This window comes from Rutidosis leptorrhynchoides, chromosome 2, assembly GCF_046630445.1.
Source record: "Rutidosis leptorrhynchoides isolate AG116_Rl617_1_P2 chromosome 2, CSIRO_AGI_Rlap_v1, whole genome shotgun sequence".
Taxonomy (NCBI): Eukaryota; Viridiplantae; Streptophyta; class Magnoliopsida; order Asterales; family Asteraceae; genus Rutidosis; species Rutidosis leptorrhynchoides.
The window spans coordinates 541,131,843-541,155,000 of NC_092334.1; the positions used below are offsets into that span (position 1 = coordinate 541,131,843).

Consider the following 23,158-nt stretch of genomic DNA (forward strand, 5'->3'; position numbering starts at 1 on the left):
ATAATAATAATAATAATAATAATAATAATAATAATAATAATAATAATAATAATAATAATAAGAATATATGTTTATGATTATGAATAAGTTATATATGTATATAAAAACATGAAGATGGTTAATAACATGATTATGAACATAGAATAAAAGATTTTGGAAGTTTGATGAAAAGAAGATTTTCATGTATGCATGCATGCATGCGTGATATGTATATACATAGGTATATACGTATATAATATACATATGTATGTGCATTTGTATATATATTATGTATGCATATGTATATGTATGTATGCGTATGAACATGTATATGAATCATAAGTACATATATAAGTATATTTAACATGGTGAAGACTATTATATATGTATCATGTATATGTATAAAATTATATGGTAATTATGATTATGAGGTTATTAATATATGTATGTGTAACACCGTCCATTTTTTTCTTTTTTTTATACACAGCTGAAACATTATACATATAATAATTACATAACCATAATTATGTTTTACAATATCACACGGTTATTATAAATCATTTGGAGTTACGTTAAACAACTATTCTTATATTATACAAAAGACATCAGAGTTTGTTCTTCAAACATATCCATCAAAACAGCTAGCTCCTCCCAAAACCCCTAGCATACAAGTCTACCTGCAAGGGAAGAAGTGAGGGGTTAGCACAAGGCTAAGTGAATGGCATAGTCCTAACAGGTACAAGCATATAACATCAAGCTAGCCAATACACAAACAAGGTCTCGATAACAAGAGGATCGGCGACCTGGTCGGGCCCTCAACTCCAACTGATCAGGCTCGAGTATACCGATAATTCCAGTTACTGTCTCTCTCGCATAGTATCCTGATGCAGAGGATGCATCATTCAACTATACTACGCGAATAGTAACTCCTGAACCAGAAAGACTCATTCATGCCTCTTGCCCAACTTACAAATTTGGCATAACTACAAAACCATAGCTGCCCCACATGTAAGCCAGTTGTCGCTACAAAACCCGTAATCGACAATATCACTACCAGACTACTAACCTGTAGTCGGCATCCAAGGTGGCCACAACAAGTCACATAATATATTACAGTATATCAGATAACAAGTATTCAGGTGAGTAAGCTAAGGTAACAGTAGCATAACCTGCTACTAAACACTTACAAACATTAGGACAGTCCCACTCACCTGGAAATACAAGAATTCAGTAGTCTTATTTTACTAGCCTTCACCTTTTTCCTTTATCACCTGAGAATATCATTTCTCTAGTTAGTACCCATTTCAATCAGATTACACATCAGAAGAAATAAACACAACAATACAGTAAATGAGCCAGAATAGCACTTGACCCAAACATACAAACACTATCACTCGCACGAGTGGGATCTCACTTGTGCGACTGACTAACTCACTCGTACAGATGGGTATCCTCACTCGCACAACTAAAAACCTACTCCCACGAGTGACTTTAAAGTCTAGTTACACGATTAAGTAGCTTACACACACAGGTGGACACCCCACCCGTACGGGTGAGTGCCTCACTCGCACGGTTGAACAAGAACAACAGCATAACTGTAATTTGAGATTTTTCCACCTAAAATAAATTTTGATTTAGTATTTTAAAACGATATCATTGGAAAGTATATTTCAAGACGATTCCAACGATAGTTTATTTGTTAAAAACGGAGTTACGTTTTGAAAGTTACACCCTTTTCAATTTTACCAAAAGCTGACCACTACTCAACAGCGTGGTTGAGCCCTCAAAAGTGTGCTCAACTGTATGGTTGAGCTGTCAAACATGTGGGAGCTGTAGAACAGCTCCAGCTCGCTGTTTTATCATTTTTTGACCCCAAAACTCGATTTTTGCTTGTTTTGGTCAATCTAATGCATCAAGAATACCACATAACACATATAGAAACTATTTCTAACATCAACCAAGCATAACAAACACATATCATCATGAATCAAACCAAAAAATCATCAAAACCCATTTCAACCCAAAACCCATTTTAAATTTATCAAATTCAATGATGTTTACCTTATTTTAATCCTTGAAAACACTTGAATCAGATAAACAAAATCACAAGCTTTGAATTTGCACTTTGGAATTTATGAATTTAGGGAGCTAGAGTGTGTTTAGGGTTTATGTTTACTAAAAATAGCAAGATAAAGAACGTACGGGTTATTTTAACAGATGGGAGTTTCTTCATTATAAGAAAACCCCATTCCCCACTACACAGGGGTATATATCAGTTATCAAAAACACAATGTACCTCATTAGGTGGCCCTAACAAGGTCCAATTCATATAATGAAACCAGTTATGTGACCCTTGTCACAAAACACACACAACTAACTAATCAAGTAATTATTAACCCATAATTATTAAAATCACTAATATTAATAAATTAATATAAACTAAGGGTAAAAAGATCATTTACCGCTAGGTCCGATTCGAGGTTGTTACAGTATGTATCATTATAAACATAATAATGTAGTTAATAAAATTATGTTGGTCAAATATGGATAAAGAACTAGTTAGAAAAATATAATACTTGAATTATAATATCAAAAGGTAATTAGTTTATACATAAAAGTATTGGTAAAAAATGGATAAAGATGATTAATAAGATTACAATTAATATTTATGGGATATAAATTAAATAGAAGATAATAATAAAACCATTTAATGATGAATAAAAATTTATCTAATTTGCTTATCATTAAAAGATTTAATAAAAGTGATAATAATATATAATAATAATAATAATAATAAAACATGTAAACTATTATTATACAATAACATTCTAATTTAACTAAATATTAATTATCATATTATATTATATTAATTAGTAAAATATTAAAAACACGAATAACTATAACTATTAAGTATAATAATACACATAATTAATAATACATAATATTAAGCGTGTCGTATTCCTATACGCACATAAAACGTGGAAACTATAATCGTACCGATAACGTATGGCTTATACAAAATTCACCGCTACTTACGGTCACGGGATGATGTCTCAGCTACTTATGGGAATACGGTTTTGGATTAAACGAAAGGTTGTAAACTAAGTCTAGTCGAAAGTTCCTGACCCCCGCATCTGGTCATCTTTTAACTTACTTGATAGCACCGAGGTTTGGGCAAAGTTGTACAACATCTAAACTTGGTTATAGTGGACACAAACTTGATTGCAAACTTAACAACTCATAAGTTACTTATGAACTCTTACTTATCGGATTGAACAAACTAATGACCAAACGTATATCTCTAGGTTGAGATCCCGGTCATTTACTCTCGTTCATTTACAATTACATCCGTGGAATAACTTCATCCGCTATTAAGGTGAACTTCATAGCCCCTCTTTTTTTTATTTCATAAATGTTTTACAACTTTTGAGGTGAGACACATGCTTGCTTTAAACTGTTTTACGCTTTAGACACAAGTACTCAAACTATAAATTTGATGTCATGCTATGTTTCATGCTAAATCTCTGTCATGATATCGTTAGTTGCTACGTATAAATGCAAACTTAATTATTATGAGTAGGCCTATTGAGAACAACGTCTCTATTCGGGTGACCGTTGGTCAATGAATACATAATAATGATTTAACGACACGAACGAATAAAGTGTTATGGGGTAAATTTTTTTATTCTCGATATCATACACTTCATCACTACTTTTAACTGATATGTCTATATTAACTGCTTTATAACTAAATCTTGTGGTCTAAAAACCTTGGTTGTTACCAACAAACCTATGAATTCAATGTAACAACCCAAACCAACCCTCGACCAAACCCCGTGAAAATACAAACAAAAAAAAAAAAATTGCTGTACAGTGACCCCGCGCGCCGCGCCCCCTATCTGGCGCGCCGCGCCAAAACGGCCTGTCCCCGGGCTTTTTAAATGCGAAAAAGATAGACTCGTTCCCGACACTTTCAGACGAAACGCTTTTTACAACACATTAATATAAGTAAAACTAACATGATTAATTAATTAAAACGAGTTTTACATCGCGGGGCCCACATATGCCCAAAATACCCCTTTTAATACAAAATACAACTTCGACCCAATGAGTTTAAGTTCCAACAAACTACGAGCATGATGTTGGGGATAAACTACCCAATCCTAGGTCGAATCCAAGCAAGCATCAAAATGGGAAAATCATCTAATCCCGAGCATACCCTTGCCACGTCCGCCTTCGAACCTAAAAATGTAAACAACGAGAGGGTAAGCTAATGCTTAGTGAATGCAATACTTATACGCATACATACATAATCCAATTACTTGCATACACCTACACAACAACACAATAACATTAGCAAGCCGCAATAACAAATAAACGATTAATCGTACGTACAACAAGTCAACATCATTAGCATAGAGATCTCAACAATAATACATGCCAAAAACGAATACGTACAATGCTAATAAAATTACACATCCCAATATACCCAATGTCGACATTCGACTCGATGGTGGCCGACGAAGAGTAGTAGGTCAAAATCGTTAACTACTCACCACCCATCGCATGCGTAAGTGGCCGACGAAGAGTAGTAGGTCAAAATCGTTAACTACTCACCACTACGCACTATGAGGCCGGCGAAAAGTGCAACCGAAACGTTAACACTTACCTCAATCACAAGGATGGCCGACGAAAAGTGGAACCGCTTACCATCCCACGATAAGTGGCCAACGAAGAGCGAACCCCTAAACGGTTAACACTCACCACTTACCCAAATACACATGTGGCCGACGAAGAGCGATAGTTCAAACGTTAATCACTCGCCACAAACTAAATATACACATGTGACCGACGAAGAGTGATAGGTCAAACATTAACCACTCGTCACATATCCAAACGCACACATGTAGCCGACGAAGAGTGATAGGTCAAACATTAACCACTCGCTACATATCCAAAACGAATATAGCCAACGAAGAGCTATCCACGCGGATATCACTCACTATATTTTTCCCAACTCAAATGTGGTCCACGAAAAGTGAATCCTAACGGATATCACTTACCACCCCGCACACAAGCAACCAAATTATATACATAAGCGTATAAATATTCCACTCACCTTGAAATACTTGAAGAACGTATCCCGCGATCTTAACTTCTTCCACCGACTTCACGCAAATCACCTACGCAAAGTATACATGCAAATAAGCTACTCACAATGCTTGTTCGACTTAAACAATACATATGTTCTCCTAGAACATCCTATTGACCAACTTTGACCAAAAACCATTTTTCGCTCGAAAACCTTCATAATCACAAATGACTTGTGATTATGCCTCAACAACATCATTTAAACATGGTTTGGTCATTCGATCACTCATTTAAACACACGACCCGCCCATTTGGTCCTAAAGTGTGTTTTACACCCTATTAAGCATAAAACAATACTCACAAGTCCAAAACTTATGAAATCACTTCCCGCGTTCCCGAAATAGCTAATCTTAACTCTTTTAGCCATTAAACGCCATTTATAGGGTTGTTTACTCAAAAACCCATTTTGACCTAAAACTAGTCAAAACACCAAATTGTAAGTTTACACCCCTAATCACCAACAATCCAAGTAGCTAGTGATTTCATCAACTAATTTAGTTTTACAAACCCACAATATCATCATCCAACCCTAGACCCACCAATATTAGGGTTCTTGCACTAAAACTTAACCCGTTTACCCCAAACTTCCAAGAAATGGGTTTTACATCTACTTTAACACAAACCCTAGCATAATAAACGAATTAACACAACTAAATCCGAATTAGGGTTTTACCTTTTGAAGAAAACGAAGCTAGTACAACAACAACACAAGTAATGAGCTTAAACTTGAAGAATCCAAGCTTCTTCTTCCTCTTCTCAAGCTTTCTCACTCTACTCTCACTCTAGAACTTGAGGTTGAAGATGAGAGTGTTTGTGGACTTGAAAATGATCCAAAAGTGGATCTAAAACTGATCTAAAAGCCACAAATCCGTCCACAAGTGAAAGGACCATAATACCCTTCATTTAGACACTTAAAATGCTAAAAAAAACGCATCAGACCCATTCGGAGCGCCGCGCCAAAAGGTCGCGCGCCGCTCCACACTGCAGGTCAGATTTCAGAAACTTGTTTTGGCCATAACTTTTTGACCGTAGCTCCGTTTTCGATGAACCAAATATCGTTGGAAACGTAATAAGATATTCTTTCCAATGGTAAGGCTTTGAAACATCAACTCAAACTTTATTTGGGGTTGAAAAGATACGTACACACTTTGTACCTCAAACAACGTCCAGTTTTCTTCGACGTTCGAGCAAGCAACACGTACCTGCTTCGTACACTTCGTATACGCATCGTACACCATAAATACATTATGTACAATAAATATTTGGGTCTTACAACTCTCCCCCACTTAGAATCGATCACGTCCTCATGATCCTTGTCACTTAAATTAGCAAGTACCAAAATCCATGGTCCTTCGACATACGTCCAAACTCGATGTCCACAACATTTCCCCCAAATTCGAAGATTTCATACAAATCCTTTAGGCGACCTTACACAAAGTTACCTTTCTGTTTAGAATCATCCTCCGTGATTCACCAATTCTACCAAACCGAGTACTAAGTCTCGCTTCGTCCCCAAACCGGGACAAACTCATGCCTCGACCGCATGACATAAGTAAGCTAACGTTCCATACCTCGTATCAAGTTAGTAACCCCTTTAGCGTACCCTTATCATGTACATCGCTAAAATAACAACACACCAATAATATGGCCAACAAACAATACAATGGAGCCAACAAAAAGTGAATCCTCACGATTGGATACCACTTGCCCCATATCCTCACGCGTACGTGGCCGACGAAAAGCGGTAGATCAAACGCTAACCACTTACCACTACGCAACAAGAGGCCGAAAAAAGCGCATTCTTACGGATCACACTTACCTCTCCTCACATATGGCTAAACAAAAGCGATTCCTAACGGAAAACGCATGCCACACACCAATAAGTAGCCAACGAAAAGCGAATCCTAACGGATAACACTTACTACTTATCACACTCAAACCGTGGCCAACGAAAAGTGAATCCTCACAATGGATAACACTTACCACAATACATACAAACAAATTAAGTATATGCACATACTTAGAATAATTCCACACATCCAGGAATTCCCGCACACAAAATATCCGCACGCGCGAATATCGCCATCACAACCGAGCAAGAACCACCTATATCGCACATAGGCACAAAGCAATAATTCTCTAGAAGAGAATCCGACACACACATCCCTTAACCGGGGGATTTCACCTTGCTCGTTAAACATGTCCCTTACCTCTCAACGAGATTTACCACATTACCACCTCGGTGATAATGTAAGTCCAAAATCATAAGTACAATTTAACCGAAATTGTACTCTACCACCAATCGACCAAAAATCAAGGTCCCGACACAAATTTCGGATCTACCAAAAACACCATCCGAAATCTCATACTAATACCTCCTTGTGCGGGAGTGTAACTCCCCCATTTGGAACTATGTTCCATAACCGCATCTTGCACAACCGTACAATGCTACCAAAGGTAGACTTTACCAACAATTGGGTTCACACGACCCATCACCATATCTTGCTCCAACCTTGAGCATACTAAGGATCTTAACATACCCTTAAACACTTCGAACGAAGAGTTCATCACAAATTACCCAACTTCATTCTTGCAATCCCACGATTGCCACAACTTGTTAAAGTTCCACCTAGTCACTCATGTACCTAAGGGTTTCTCTCCGGTACCCTAAGTACAATGTAACCACAATACCGTAGGAGTCGAATGTTACGCTTGCAGGTATGAAAGAGGCACCTGACATCGCGTCACATAGACTCCACTATCAACATTCATCGAGACCGAAAAACTCAACCTCGAGGGTTCCATTCATCCGATGTCACCCATCACAACACTAAAGTGACCTTAAGTCATCCGTACCCGACGAAACTTATGTTTCATCAATTACGACACAAAAGAGACTACGCGCTACCAAAACAACACCAAAGCCCGTTCTCATGGCTTGGTAAAATCTTTCGCCCAACACTAAGGAATGCTTGGAATCACCAAGTCTTACGCCCTTAGCTCGTCAATCCGACCATCGTCATAGGGTACTTCCATAAGGAACGCTGCCCCTCATCACACTATGCACTAACACAAAATGCATTTAAACAAAGTCATAAGTACGTTTCAATAAGATAATCGAATGGTACCTGAACATCGTCGTCAGGTTCATGCATTACCAACCAAATCCGGACACGCCGACTTTCGGTGTCCCTCCTTTCGACAATTAAAACACGTAACCTTGTTAGACTTCGCATTCGTACATTCACGCGACAAATGACCTCGTTCGCCACAATTATAACACGTGGGTACAAAACCACCGGTGCCACTCCTTTTCATGCTCCCGCGGCCCTCGGAAATACTCTTACTTTTCTTGTTTGAATGCATCGTAGTCTCGGACTTCCGTTTACTAACATCAGACACACTTGGCTTCGACACCTCCGGTTCGAAACCCCGAGCCAATTCGAATAGCTCCTCAAAATACTTAGCCATTCCCCGACTAATTTTACCCTTCAATTCATCATTCATCGTACGGTAAAAATCTTTCATCAACTTGTGATCGTCACCAACATACTCCGGACAAAAACGAGTCTTTGCCAAGAAGGTAGACTTGAGAGTAACCAAGTCCATCGAACCTTGTCGCAAATTGTGTAACTCGTCCCGGATTTTATCAAGGTCGGAAGAAGTTCGGTACTCGTTAAAGAACTCCTCTTTGAACTCATCCCATGACAAGCTCATACATTGTTCCTCGCCATACAATTGAATCTTGTAATCCCACCACAACTTGGCTTCTTCACGTAACATGCTAGACCCGTAGCTCGTTTTCTTCTCGGGAGGACATTCACTAGTACGAAAAGCCCCCTCGATATTGGAAACCCAACATGTACTCTTCAACGGATCCCTCACCCCATTAAACATAGGAGGTTGAGCATCCTTGAAGTTCTTGTAATGGAAGTCCCGCCTTCCATGTCCACCGTTACCATCGCTCCCTTCACCACGAGGGTAAATGTTTCTAGCCTCGAATGCCTTTTCGATCGCGGCATCCACTCATTCGTCGATTAGTTCGGTTACTTGCCCATCAACCGATTCCTGGAACACCTTTCTAACATCCTCGAGAAACTCCACTTTATAACGTTTAATGATGGCCTCAACCTTAGCCGTGAACTCGGAGTCGTCGCTTTGATCACCATTATCATGTCCGTTCCTCGTCTTCATTCTAAGAAATGAACTTGGTTAGGAACGCAACACAAGTAAATCACATACACCGCCACGAACAATAATCACATCACATAAGTATGCCAACGTTCGTGCATCCCATCTAGTCCAATACTTGTTGTACATCACTTGCATGACTTGGCTTGCAACCGTAATAATGTTCGCGACGCATTATTACGCTCACACGCTGTGCCGAACTCATGAATACAACAACCATTTCGCTAGATATTCAACACAACACAATTAGTATCAACATAAACAACACATAGTTAAAGCACCTATTCTCAAAGGCACTAACTAGAAACCCGAACCGACCCGTAATCCTACAAGTCCCGCATAATAGCACACACAAAAAGTCTAAGTCTAGGCGCCTATCTCAAGTCACCTAAATCCCTTAGACCATGCTCTGATACCACTTGTAACAACCCAAACCAACCCTCGACCAAACCCCGTGAAAATACAAACAAAAAAAAAAAAAAATTGCTGTACAGTGACCCCGCGCGCCGCGCCCCCTATCTGGCGCGCCGCGCCAAAACGGCCTGTCCCCGGGCTTTTTAAATGCGAAAAAGATAGACTCGTTCCCGACACTTTTAGACGAAACGCTTTTTACAACACATTAATATAAGTAAAACTAACATGATTAATTAATTAAAACGAGTTTTACATCGCGGGGCCCACATATGCCTAAAATACCCCTTTTAATACAAAATACAACTTCGACCCAATGAGTTTAAGTTCCAACAAACTACGAGCATGATGTTGGGGATAAACTACCCAATCCTAGGTCGAATCCAAGCAAGCATCAAAATGGGAAAATCATCTAATCCCGAGCATACCCTTGCCACGTCCGCCTTCGAACCTAAAAATGTAAACAACGAGAGGGTAAGCTAATGCTTAGTGAATGCAATACTTATACGCATACATACATAATCCAATTACTTGCATACACCTACACAACAACACAATAACATTAGCAAACCGCAATAACAAATAAACGATTAATCGTACGTACAACAAGTCAACATCTTTAGCATAGAGATCTCAACAATAATACATGCCAAAAACGAATACGTACAATGCTAATAAAATTACACATCCCAATATACCCAATGTCGACATTCGACTCGATGGTGGCCGACGAAGAGTAGTAGGTCAAAATCGTTAACTACTCACCACCCATCGCACGCGTAAGTGGCCGACGAAGAGTAGTAGGTCAAAATCGCTAACTACTCACCACTACGCACTATGAGGCCGACGAAAAGTGCAATCGAAACGTTAACACTTACCTCAATCACAAGGATGGCCGACGAAAAGCGGAACCGCTTACCATCCCACGATAAGTGGCCAACGAAGAGCGAACCCCTAAACGGTTAACACTCACCACTTACCCAAACACACATGTGGCCGACGAAGAGCGATAGGTCAAACGTTAATCACTCGCCACAAACTAAATATACACATGTGACCGACGAAGAGTGATAGGTCAAACATTAACCACTCGTCACATATCCAAACGCACACATGTAGCCGACGAAGAGTGATAGGTCAAACATTAACCACTCGCAACATATCCAAAATGAATATAGCCAACGAAGAGCTATCCACGCGGATATCACTCACTATATTTTTCCCAACTCAAATGTGGTCCACGAAAAGTGAATCCTAACGGATATCACTTACCACCCCGCACACAAGCAACCAAATTATATACATAAGCGTATAAATATTCCACTCACCTTGAAATACTTGAAGAACGTATCCCACGATCTTAACTTCTTCCACCGACTTCACGCAAATCACCTACGCAAAGTATACATGCAAATAAGCTACTCACAATGCTTGTTCGACTTAAACAATACATATGTTCTCCTAGAACATCCTATTGACCAACTTTGACCAAAAACCATTTTTCGCTCGAAAACCTTCATAATCACAAATGACTTGTGATTATGCCTCAACAACATCATTTAAACATGGTTTGGTCATTCGATCACTCATTTAAACACACGACCCGCCCATTTGGTCCTAAAGTGTGTTTTACACCCTATTAAGCATAAAACAATACTCACAAGTCCAAAACTTATGAAATCACTTCCCGCGTTCCCGAAATAGCTAATCTTAACTCTTTTAGCCATTAAACGCCATTTATAGGGTTGTTTACTCAAAAACCCATTTTGACCTAAAACTAGTCAAAACACCAAATTGTAAGTTTACACCCCTAATCACCAACAATCCAAGTAGCTAGTGATTTCATCAACTAATTTAGTTTTACAAACCCACAATATCATCATCCAACCCTAGACCCACCAATATTAGGGTTCTTGCACTAAAACTTAACCCGTTTACCCCAAACTTCCAAGAAATGGGTTTTACATCTACTTTAACACAAACCCTAGCATAATAAACGAATTAACACAACTAAATCCGAATTAGGGTTTTACCTTTTGAAGAAAAAGAAGCTAGTACAAAAACAACACAAGTAATGAGCTTAAACTTGAAGAATCCAAGCTTCTTCTTCCTCTTCTCAAGCTTTCTCACTCTACTCTCACTCTAGAACTTGAGGTTGAAGATGAGAGTGTTTGTCGACTTGAAAATGATCCAAAAGTGGATCTAAAACTGATCTAAAAGCCACAAATCCGTCCATAAGTGAAAGGACCATAATACCCTTCATTTAGACACTTAAAATGCTGAAAAAAACGCATCAGACCCATTCGGCGCGCCGCGCCAAAAGGTCGCGCGCCGCTCCACACTGCAGGTCAGATTTCAGAAACTTGTTTTGGCCATAACTTTTTGACCGTAGCTCCGTTTTCGATGAACCAAATATCGTTGGAAACGTAATAAGATATTCTTTCCAATGGTAAGGCTTTGAAACATCAACTCAAACTTTATTTGGGGTTGAAAAGATACGTACACACTTTGTACCTCAAACAACGTCCAGTTTTCTTCGACGTTCGAGCAAGCAACACGTACCTGCTTCGTACACTTCGTATATGCATCGTACACCATAAATACATTATGTACAATAAATATTTGGGTCTTACATTCAACAACCTTTTTGGTTGACACTTTTAAGCATGTTTTGTCTTAGGTGATGACTAGCTTTGCTACTTGATGCTCTTGAATGCTACTATGGAGTCCGCATTATTATTTACATTTATGCATTTGAACAATTACAGTTTACATTTTGGATTTTCAATTGTAATGACCATTTAATTCCGCTGCTTTAATACATATAGATTTTAATAAAACGTCTCATTTAGAGTCGTTCTTGCTTATACACTTGTGTTATGGTATTGGTTAGTCACAGTTACCCCCAGTCCCATTTAGGAGGTATGACATGGAACTTCTTGTATTGGGCCGCCAACGTGTCTTTCCTTAAAGCTTTTGGATATGGAACCGGCATTGTAGCCTTCAAAGGCTCATTACCCTTCTTCTCACCCTTTTCATATTTACCCTTAACCTTGGTTGAGTCAACCTTTTCTTTACCCTTTTCCTTACTAACCCGAATCTCCTCCTCAAAAAATCTTGGTAGTTTTTCTTGGGTGATAAAGGTTTGTGGTTCGAGACTTTCAACTCCCTCATTTAAGGTTAGACCGCTTCCAGTGGTTATGGCATTGACATTTTAGCTTCGGTTTGGGTGGTTTAAGTTTTGGTTGGTGTTGATGTCCTCAATAGGAATGACTCTTGTGTTGTTGTTGTTTTAGTTTTGATTGTTTTAATTGTTGTTGTAATTATTGTTCGAATTAACTTGTGTGTTTGACGGTAAAGTGCCTTGAGGTCTATCGGCGACTTGGTTTGATAATCTTCCAACAGTGCTCTCAAGATTTTGGAATGATGCTTGTTGATGTCTTAGTTGTTGTTTCAAGAACTCATTCTCCTTCATTAAAAATGCTTCGGTTGCCCCCGCCTTCTTTATGTAATTTTGCATAATCTCCTCTAAGCTCTTTGAAGGTTGAGGTGGTTGAGTGTTTTGTTGTGGTTGTTGGTTATTTTTATAGCCTTGGTTGCTTTGAAAGTTTTGATTGTTGTAAGGTTGTTGATTTTGTGTTTGATACTTGTTGCTCCGGTTTTGATTGTAGTTTGGGTTGTAACCTTGGTTTCGGTTTTGGATTTGGAATCCGGGTGGTGGGTTAATTTGGGTGTTTAAAGATACTTGTCTTTAATTTTGGTTGAAGTAGCCTTGATTTCCTTGGTAAGAGTTGGTGCCTTGAGTTGATGAACCGCCTCGTTGGTAGTTTTGGTTACTTACAAAGTTGACATGAGCTTCCGAATTCATTGAGATGTCTTCCAAATCAAGTTGATTGCATTGGTTGATTTATGGGCAACTCTTTATAATATGAGGTCCGTCACACCTTTCACATCTGACTTGCATAACAACGATGGATTGTTGTAGCTTCTTCAACTCCTTTCCATAAGATTAAAATTGATTATTTAAGCTACCAAGAGTAACTTGATCGTTATCACTTTCCACTTGAGCTATACTCTTTCTTGGAAGATCCCTAGGTGAAGGATTCCACTCATAAGTATGAATTGATATGTCTTCTAATAACTTCTCGGCCGTATTTGGTGACTTATACATGAACACACCTCCCATAGAGGAATCAATAATTTGTCTCCTTCTATCATTTGTACCCCGGTAAAAAGTAGTGATGTATTCCCCCTTTGATAAACCATGTGGTGGACACACTCTCAACATCTTCTTAAAACGAATCCATGCATCATATAGTGATTCATCACTCCATTGAGCAAATGCATTTATCTCCATTTTAAGTCTTTCCACCTTTGATGGTGGAAAGAAATGTTTAAGGAAGGTATCAACTAAATCTTGAAAATTTCTAATCGAGTCGGAAGGTATATTCCTTAGCCAAACTTTAGCATCGCCTTGAAGAGAAAAGGGGAATGCCCTAAACTTGTATGCATCCACGGTAACATTTCTATGCTCGTAGAGATCAAAAATGTCATTGAATTGTTGAAGGTGTTCAAAAGGATTCTCTTCCATTAAACCATGAAATTGCACATCCTTTAACATAGTGAAGAAATTCCCTTCAACTTTCCAATGCTCGCCCCTGATGGGTGGTTTAGTAATGGCCGGTGGCACCATCGTAGGTGTAACCAACCTTGCATCCCACATAGGTGTGTCATTTGGATCTATTTGTGGTTCTTGATTAACAATTGGTGGGTTATTGGGATCACCCCCACCTAATGGATTTTCCTCACTTTGAAGTGGTTGACCGTTGCCATCCATATCTTCAATATAAAATGGTAATACCTCAAAAGTGTTTCTTAAGACCCTTTCTTCCCTTCACTTATAAACCTCGTGAATGTGCTTCCCCGGATCGGAAAACGGATGTTCAAATGCTTGATCTTTTTGGGATCTTTTTTTCATACATCGTAGTACCTAACATTCGATCACAACACAAACAAAAATGCGGTTTTCCAAACACAATAATATAATAAAAAACAAGAAAAGTAACTTTTGTAAGGATAAATCCTTACAAAAGGATTGAACAATTAAAAGCTTAACTCGAAGATACAACTAGCTAACCGCTCTCCGGCAGCGATGCCAAAAAGTTTGATGAGTTCGTTGTAAACATGCTTACTTGCTCTCTTTATATTTATATTTAAATCTGGACTCGGCTATGTAACAAACTCAAGAGAAACAATGACTCGGTAGTTGTAATTAGTAAGTTTTTTGTTTAAGATTCATCCCAAGAGAGCGGTACTTGCTAGTTAAATCGATGAAAACTCATAATCATTCTAAGGTTTGTTTGGTTTGGGGGGGTTGTATTTTGAAACATTTTAAGAAAACGAATGTAACTTAACTAACAACTAAAAGTGATTAAGTTTATTGATATTAAAAGCATGCACACTTGACTATTTCACTGAAGCATTCAGATTGTTCTTTTGTTCTTCTTAAGATCTAATCGTGTTCAAACTTAAGTGTTCTAATATCCCTACTAGATGTTATAATGATCAATTCAACACTTGCAAATTCCCATAAGCTTATATCAACTGATCTAGTTGAATCATGCAATTATCATTAGTACTTAGCCTAGGTTAAAGTCCCCTAAAACCATTTGGTAATCAAAATCCCTTAAGAAAACCAAACTCTACTATTTTGACTAAGGACCAATTGAAAACCAATCCAAACCAAGAACCCAATCCCTTGAAATCCACAATTTGATTGTCTAGATCACCTAAGTGTTGAAGTACAAGTTGCTTCACTAATCAAATCCCTAAGAGAAGCTACACAACTTATATAATCAAAGTAAAGTCCAAAACAAATATAGCAAATGATCTCTTAGCTAATTCTAACAAAAAATCACAATCATCAACTCATATATTCATCCAAACACAATCATAAACATAATTAAGAACAATCCTTAGCTTACAAGCTTCATAATCAAGTTTACATCACAAAATCTAGCCAATCATGGCTAGATCAAGAACAATACAAGTAATAAAGGTAGATTCAAACATCATTAAGCAATAATAAAGATAAGATTGTACCAAAATAAGAAATTACAACTTTGAGCTAAATGAAGATGATGATGATGATGATGAAGAACAAGCCCTAGATCTTGATCCAATCTTCAATCCTTGATGTAGAATGTAAAAATTGATGAAAACTTGATGAAAACCTTAATAATCTAGCTATTAAACCCTAATTTCCTTAGCCACGAGCTACTACATCTAATCCCTAGTTAGTCATGAGAAAAACCCACATCTCATTCTATTTATACCTCTTCCAAAACTGCCCATAATTTCCAGTAGAACTTCGTTCCTCTTTAAGGAACACTGTTCTGGTGCCCGTTAATGTGGAACGCCGTTCCATTTAATAGGAACGTCGTTCCTGATTCGTCCTCTAAATGCCCATTTTTTTCTGTTTCCATTTCCTTTGTAATGTGACGTCGTTCTTGGCTTGGAATGTCCTTTTTCTCCAGGTGGAACGTCGTTCCAGGTTTTGGAACGCCGTTTTTGAGTGTGAAACGCCGTTCTGATGAACAGGAACATCGTTCTTAGGCCATTTCCAGCACTTAGCAGTTTTATTGACACTTTTCACTCACTTTGGTCAATTTCGCACCAATTTCACAATTAGAATTTCAATAGCACTCAGAACGCGACTAATCCCAATTTTTTGACTTTTAAAGCACATACGATATTAAAAACAGAGTAAAACGAGGTAGATATTGCGTGAGAAACATAGTTTAGATGAGCACTATTATCCATTAAGTTGAAGACATGTGCAAATCACGTAGTTACACATTGTAAATCTGGTATTCAATTTCCCTTATTGAGTGTACGTGTTCTTACTTAACCCAAGAAAAATCATATACGCTTAATTCTGCAGGACTTAAACCCTGGATATGGATCCTTTACTTTGAAATGGAAAGAATTTATTAGACATGTCTTGCTATTATTTATCCAATTGTTTAATTAATTTTTGTTTGCCAAAAGATGACATTTCAAATTGACGAATGTAAAAGAATACAACTACAACAATTAAACAGTTTGCAAGTGTTCATGGTCGATTATGGTTATACTAATGGATCAAACACTGTGCAATTTATCAAATTAAATAATGTACTATGTTTGTTTAATTTTGCACGAATGATTATATATACTTTGGTACTTTAACATCCCACCTTACTGCGATCACAATAATGTCCGCTTTGCCTACAGGTGCACAGATTTTTCTGAATGACCACACGAGGCCTTCCGGGAGGTCACTGATATCGGCCAAAAAGTCACATTTTTATCCCCAATATTGAGCCCTAAAACAATAAAGATTTAAACTTTGTCGGTAAAATTATCGCTTTTTCAGTTGATTTTGTAGATTAAGTAATTACGAAGGCGATGCAAAAAGAATTAAGTAAAACGGAGCTAAAACGAAGATTCTAGAGCGAAAACGGTGAAAGACAAGAAATCAAGTTACGATCCAGCAAACCAGCAAGCCAAATGGCCTGCCAAATGGCTTGCCAGTATGGCAAACGGCCTACCAAACAATCAGAGCAAACGGTCACATTAAACGGCTTGACTTGGCAAACGGGCCCTGCAAACGGCCTGCCAAACGGCTTTCCAAACAGCCTGCCAGCCATTTGCAGGCAAAAATCAAGTCTATTTAAAGGGCTTTATCCATCCATTTTAAACACACTCAATTTATAATTCATTTCATATTTTCAAGCTTTTAGTTAGTTTTTAGTAGTAGTTACCTTAGCTTTTATTTTCTGGAGGATATCCCGGCGAGTCCCTGTGATCTCGGGCAGATTTCTTCGGCCTTTTCAGGTTTTTATTCGAAACGCTTGTCTTTTGTATTAAACATGTGTTCTTACTTTTTATGTTTAATAATGTGTTCCGATATTACCATGATAGCTTAATTAATCTGTATGTTGCCATGATATAAGTTTGGGTTAGCGTAATTATGTTAATTTAGTACGATTACTGTTATAATACTGAACTAGGAAGTCTGATAGATTTGTATGCTAGCATCTTAAGGATTGACCAACCTAGGTTGTGATCAGGACTTGTCTACCTATATGAAATTAGCTACTTCATAGGATTAAGACCCCTAGTTATACTGTATCTGAATATTTTATGAACCGGAGTTCCCGAGAGGCATTTAATGCGCTTTTAGGACACGGAACTTAGGAATTGAGACATGAATGATCTAGTATGCCTATTGACTGTTCCAAAGAGACTTCTTAGGAGCTGTTAAGATCTAGTTAGTGCCTTCACTGTGTGACCCAATTATTTGATTGTTGCTTTAGGACTTAGTCATATCAACTGTTTAGGTATTCATTAGTTTTCTATCTACTTTACTATCAGTATATCAACTGTGATGTTGTATAATGTCTGAATTGATATGATCTCATTAATATGATGGAATGGTTGTTTGTTTTCATTTAAGGTTTGGCCAAATTAAACCAACGGATTCCTTCCATTTGTGATCAGTGTTCAATCAACACGGCAAACTGTTATTCAGTTAACTAAACTGATAACGAGGGTTAGGATTAGAGCTCAACTCACTAATAAACCTAGTACTTTATTGAGGATAACCTCCGAGGTATAGATACCCTTCAATTATACGACCAAGTGACATACTTCTCACTGCTCAAAGAGAACTCCGAGAGTTCAGAGACAAGTAGGTCTATGTAATTGGCTCATCCAACCAGATCTACATCATTCTAAGCATAGTCTTAACATAAGCATAATTACCTTTCCCTAACCCAACACTGATATCTTGGTCAACATTTCTCTGATCTGCATACTCCGGATATCCTTCCACTTATTTACTTTTCTGCACTTAGGACTTTTAGCTAAAACCAACTACTATCTTTTATCTAGGTAATTTAACTAAAAGACAATTACCCACTTGATCTTCAATTCGTTAATCCATAAAAAACACAACACTAGGTTAACTTACACCTTCTACACCTTAGAAAGTAAAAATAAATTTAGGCCCCGCACAATATAAATAAACAAAACCACTGTGTGCTACTTTATTCTACCGAACCGGACGTCCTGCGACCCAACGACACCGCACGAATAAAACCGTCCTTTAGTGGCATATCACTGCTTTTCTTGGCGCCGCTACCGGGGATTGAATGTTTTGATTAAGAAAGATTTTAAAAAGATAAAAGTGTTGTTTGGTGGTGTCTAAGAAAGACAATTATACACGGACTTGGTTGTTGGATTTTCCGAACAGTCTCCAATTATATTGGAACCAAAAGGATCCTGCCTCTCCGTAGTTGGCCTGGCCACCTCGATACAAGTAATCTGTAAGAAATCTTATCAGTTAAGATATCCGATTTGGTTAGCGACCGAATTTCAAGAATAATTGTTTTTATTAAATTATCGATCCTTCTAGTAAATTAATATTTTCTAAAAGTTACTTTTAAGTCTCTTTAAAACAGAAAATCTAAAAAAAATGGAACAACAAGATACCCTTGCGTCTATGCAAAAGTCATGCTTAGAGGAAAGAGGAGGACCAATCACCTTAGGGACCGAAGGAATTCCTGAAATCAGTTCACACATGATTAAACTAGTCAGTATGATCTGTAAATTTCAAGGATTACCGAATGATGATCCAAACTTTTACTTAAATAAATTTATCAGTCTGGTTGACTCTTTTAAGAAGGAAGAAAACAAAAAAAACATTTTGAAACTTCGTCTTTTTCAATATTCACTTTCAGCACACGCTTTAGCATGGTTTGACGAACTTAACCCGAATTCAATCCATTCATGGGAGGATTTAGCCACTAAATTTCTAAATAAATTTTATCCACCCTCCCTGCAAACCTATTTAAGAAATGACATCACAAACTTTTCTCAAAAAGAAAACGAGTCATTGTGTCTAGCATAGAATAGAATAAAGATGATGCTTAAAAGATGTCCGAATCATTCATTAAGTCGGGCAGACATAATTTGTACACTTTACAATGGTTTAACCAAGGATGATAAGTCTCTCCTAGACATGGCCTCGCAAGGCAATTTCATGTCCCGAACAGCAGACGAAGCATGGAATCTCTTGGACACAATAGCTGCACAACAGGAAGATTGGAGCAATGAAGCTGCTGAGAAGGATGACGTCTTCGCGCATATGGTAAAAATGCTTGAAACCAGGTTACAAGATCTCACCCTCACTCTTCAAAGTTTACCAATTCCTAGAAACCCCGATGCTACTAGAACCAATCTAAGGTATCCCTACCCTAGATGGGCACACAAACAGCAAAATAGCTCGGATCATAATATAATCTTCCCGTTGCGCAAACCTACTCTCCACTCTAAGGAAATTTTAGTTGAATTTATGAAAAAGCAATACACGATAAACCTTCAAGTCATAGAATGTCAAAATAAGTTCAACACTTTGGTAAAGACTTTTGAAGAATTAATCACCAATTTTTAGCTTACGCTTAAACGTTTAACCACTAAAGTTGACATAGAGTGTAGTGAGTTTGATGCCCTAGTAATTACTAGAGGATGGAAGGAAACACCTGTCAATATACCCATACAAGATTTTTCCGATAAGGAACCTGTGTCAATTGATCCAGTTGTCAATCCACCGGAACCTATCTCTCCTAAGGCCTCGGAAATTATTTTGCGCGCCTGCATACCTTTCCCAGATAGGCTTAGGAAGGAAAAACAAGAAGCACAATTCACTAAGTATTGGGATATTATTAAGAATTTGCATTTGAATGTACGACTAGTAGATGCTTTAGTAGAAATGCCAAACTGCACTAAATTTTTCACCGAACTGCTTTCAAACAAAGAGAGATTAAGAGAGATAGTTAGCTTGCCCTTAAATGAAGAATGCTCGTTAGTGTTACAACATGGAATTCCCCTTAAGTTAGGAGATACAGGAAGATTTACGGTACCTTGCTACCTGCAAGATATCCAAATTAGCAATGCATTAGTAGACTTAGGAGCCAGTGTAAACCTAATGCCCTATTCGTTATTCAAAAAGCTAGGATTAAATGACTTAATTCCTACCAGAATGACTATCCAGCTCGCGGACAGATCAGTTAAGATTCCTCGAGGAATAGCTGAAGATGTCCTTGTTAGAGTGGATAAGTTCGCATTTCCCGTTAATTTCGTCATTATGGATATTGAGGAAGACACGAAGGTCCCACTCATTCTTGGCAGACCATTCCTAAATACTGCCAAGGTCGTAATTGATGTGCATGAGAAATCATTGAAATTAAGGGTTAGAGGAGAAGAAATCACATTCAATGTTGATCGTCTAATGAACCATCCTAGGGAAGAGGATGTGAATCTCTCTGATTCTTTTTAAGAACTCGTCAATGAATACCTGGAAGAAACCATGGCTATATGTAGTCAAGATCAAATTTCTAAGGATCTGTTCTTTACACCTCCTAAAGGAAATCTCGATAACCATTCAGCCATAAACCTTAGTCAACATAAATCTCCCCTCTGAAAGTAATTTTCTTGGCAAGACTATCCAAATAACACCGCTAGGACAAGGCATTCATTTACCTCTATTAAGGAGAAAACTGAATGAAGAAACAGATTTCATTCTGGTATATCAGGAACCCCATTCAAAGGAGGACTGTGAGGAGTTTTCCGAACCCACCTTCGAAACTAAGGAAGATGTTTCTGAAGAGGAAGCATTAAGGAGGACAATTTCCAGAAATGAAGAACATATAGCATCAGTGACCGCTACTGAAGAATCAGAATTCCAGGAGAAGTATGACTCATTAGACCAAAAGGAGATAACTAGGATGAAGCCATCTATCGAGGAACCTCCAGAATTGGAACTAAAGAAGTTACCCGACAATCTGGAGTATGCATTCTTATAAGGAGAATCGCAACTCCCTGTAATCATCTCAAAAGACCTCACGCCACAAGAGAAGGCAAAATTGATTCAAGTTTTGAAATCACATAAGAAGGCAATTTCTTGGAAAATCTCCGACATAAAAGGGATCATCCCCAACTATTGCACCCACAAGATTTTCATGGAAGATGATTTCAAACCTTCAGTTCAGAGGCAAAGAAGGGTCAACCCTATGATTCAAGAAGTCGTCAAGAAAGAAGTAATCAAACTTATGGACGCCGGTCTGATCTATCCCATCTCTGATTCTGTAACGACCCGTCAAAATCGCTATTGACGCGGCACGTTAATCATTGATTCCACAGTGAGGTTTTGACCTCTATATGATACGTTTTGATAAAATATTGCATTCATTAAAATAAGTGACTTTCTAAACATAGAAAGTTATAAACATGTGGGCGAGTGCTTAGGTATAAGCAAAACCCCAAAATACATAGGTCTTTAATTTACAGGTTGACATCACAGTCCAATTATTTATTACACAACGCAGTTTTATTTTGAATGCAATAAACTTTGTACAAAGCATGAGAGACTCCATGCAGGAAACAAGCACATCACAGCGGAAGCAGTCTAAGGACCTGAGAATAAAACATGCTAAAAAGTCAACACGAATGTTGGTGAGTTATAGGTTTAATTGCTCGAGTCATAAATATATATAAAGATAGACCACAAGATTTCATCAAAAGTTTATCAATAGATTCTACGTAACAGAGCACCCTGGTAACTAAACTTTAACGTTATAATGATAATTACCCCATTCGTTTTAATACACGCAAACCAACATGTCATAAACTCAAATAACATACGTCCGTTAAAAGGCTAGCGCTCTAGCTCGGACGGGGATGTCAAGCCATATGGATCCATATACAATTATTCGCGCCCACCAGTCCATATCCTATGTACTGGCAGCTACTAGTTACCAAAGCTAAGGGATTTTCAGTTTAACTCAGTGTAGAATTTAGTATGTACTTGTGTCTTATTGCGTTTAAAATAAATTGCATGTATTCTCAGCCCAAAAATATTTAAAGTATTTAAAAAGGGAGACTATAAACTCACGGTTCAATATTGAGATTCAATATTGTAGGCAAATTGCGTAGACGTAATGATGGTAGATGGATGTATGGTTGGCCTTGGATTCAAGAACAATACCCCGAACAATACCCAATATTTCTTTAGTTTAAAACGGTTTGAAACCTGAATTAAAAATACCCTTGTATATACTTTATTATTATTAAACTTAAATTATAATTAAAATTATAATTATAAATATAAATATTTATTACAGAGAATATATTTGTGTGAAATTTTTCGTCGAACAAGCTGGCCTTTTATAGGCATATTTCCTGAATTTGGTCCCAATGCGATCGCATGGGTTTTCAGTGCTTTTGCCATGTGATCGCATGGCCGCCTGATCCGCTTTTGTTTGCTAGTTCGTCGACATCAAATAGTGTTTACTGTAGCAAATAGTGTTTTACTATAGCAAAT

The 23,158-nt window shown here is 37.7% G+C and overlaps 1 non-coding gene across 1 annotated transcript; it reads left to right on the forward strand.

The window, feature by feature from the left end:
- The first annotated feature begins 13,991 nt into the window (after positions 1-13,991).
- LOC139894720 (small nucleolar RNA R71) lies at positions 13,992-14,098 on the forward strand. Its single transcript, XR_011775206.1, has one exon. It is a non-coding gene; the product is annotated as a small nucleolar RNA R71 (small nucleolar RNA).
- The last annotated feature ends 9,060 nt before the right edge of the window (positions 14,099-23,158 follow it).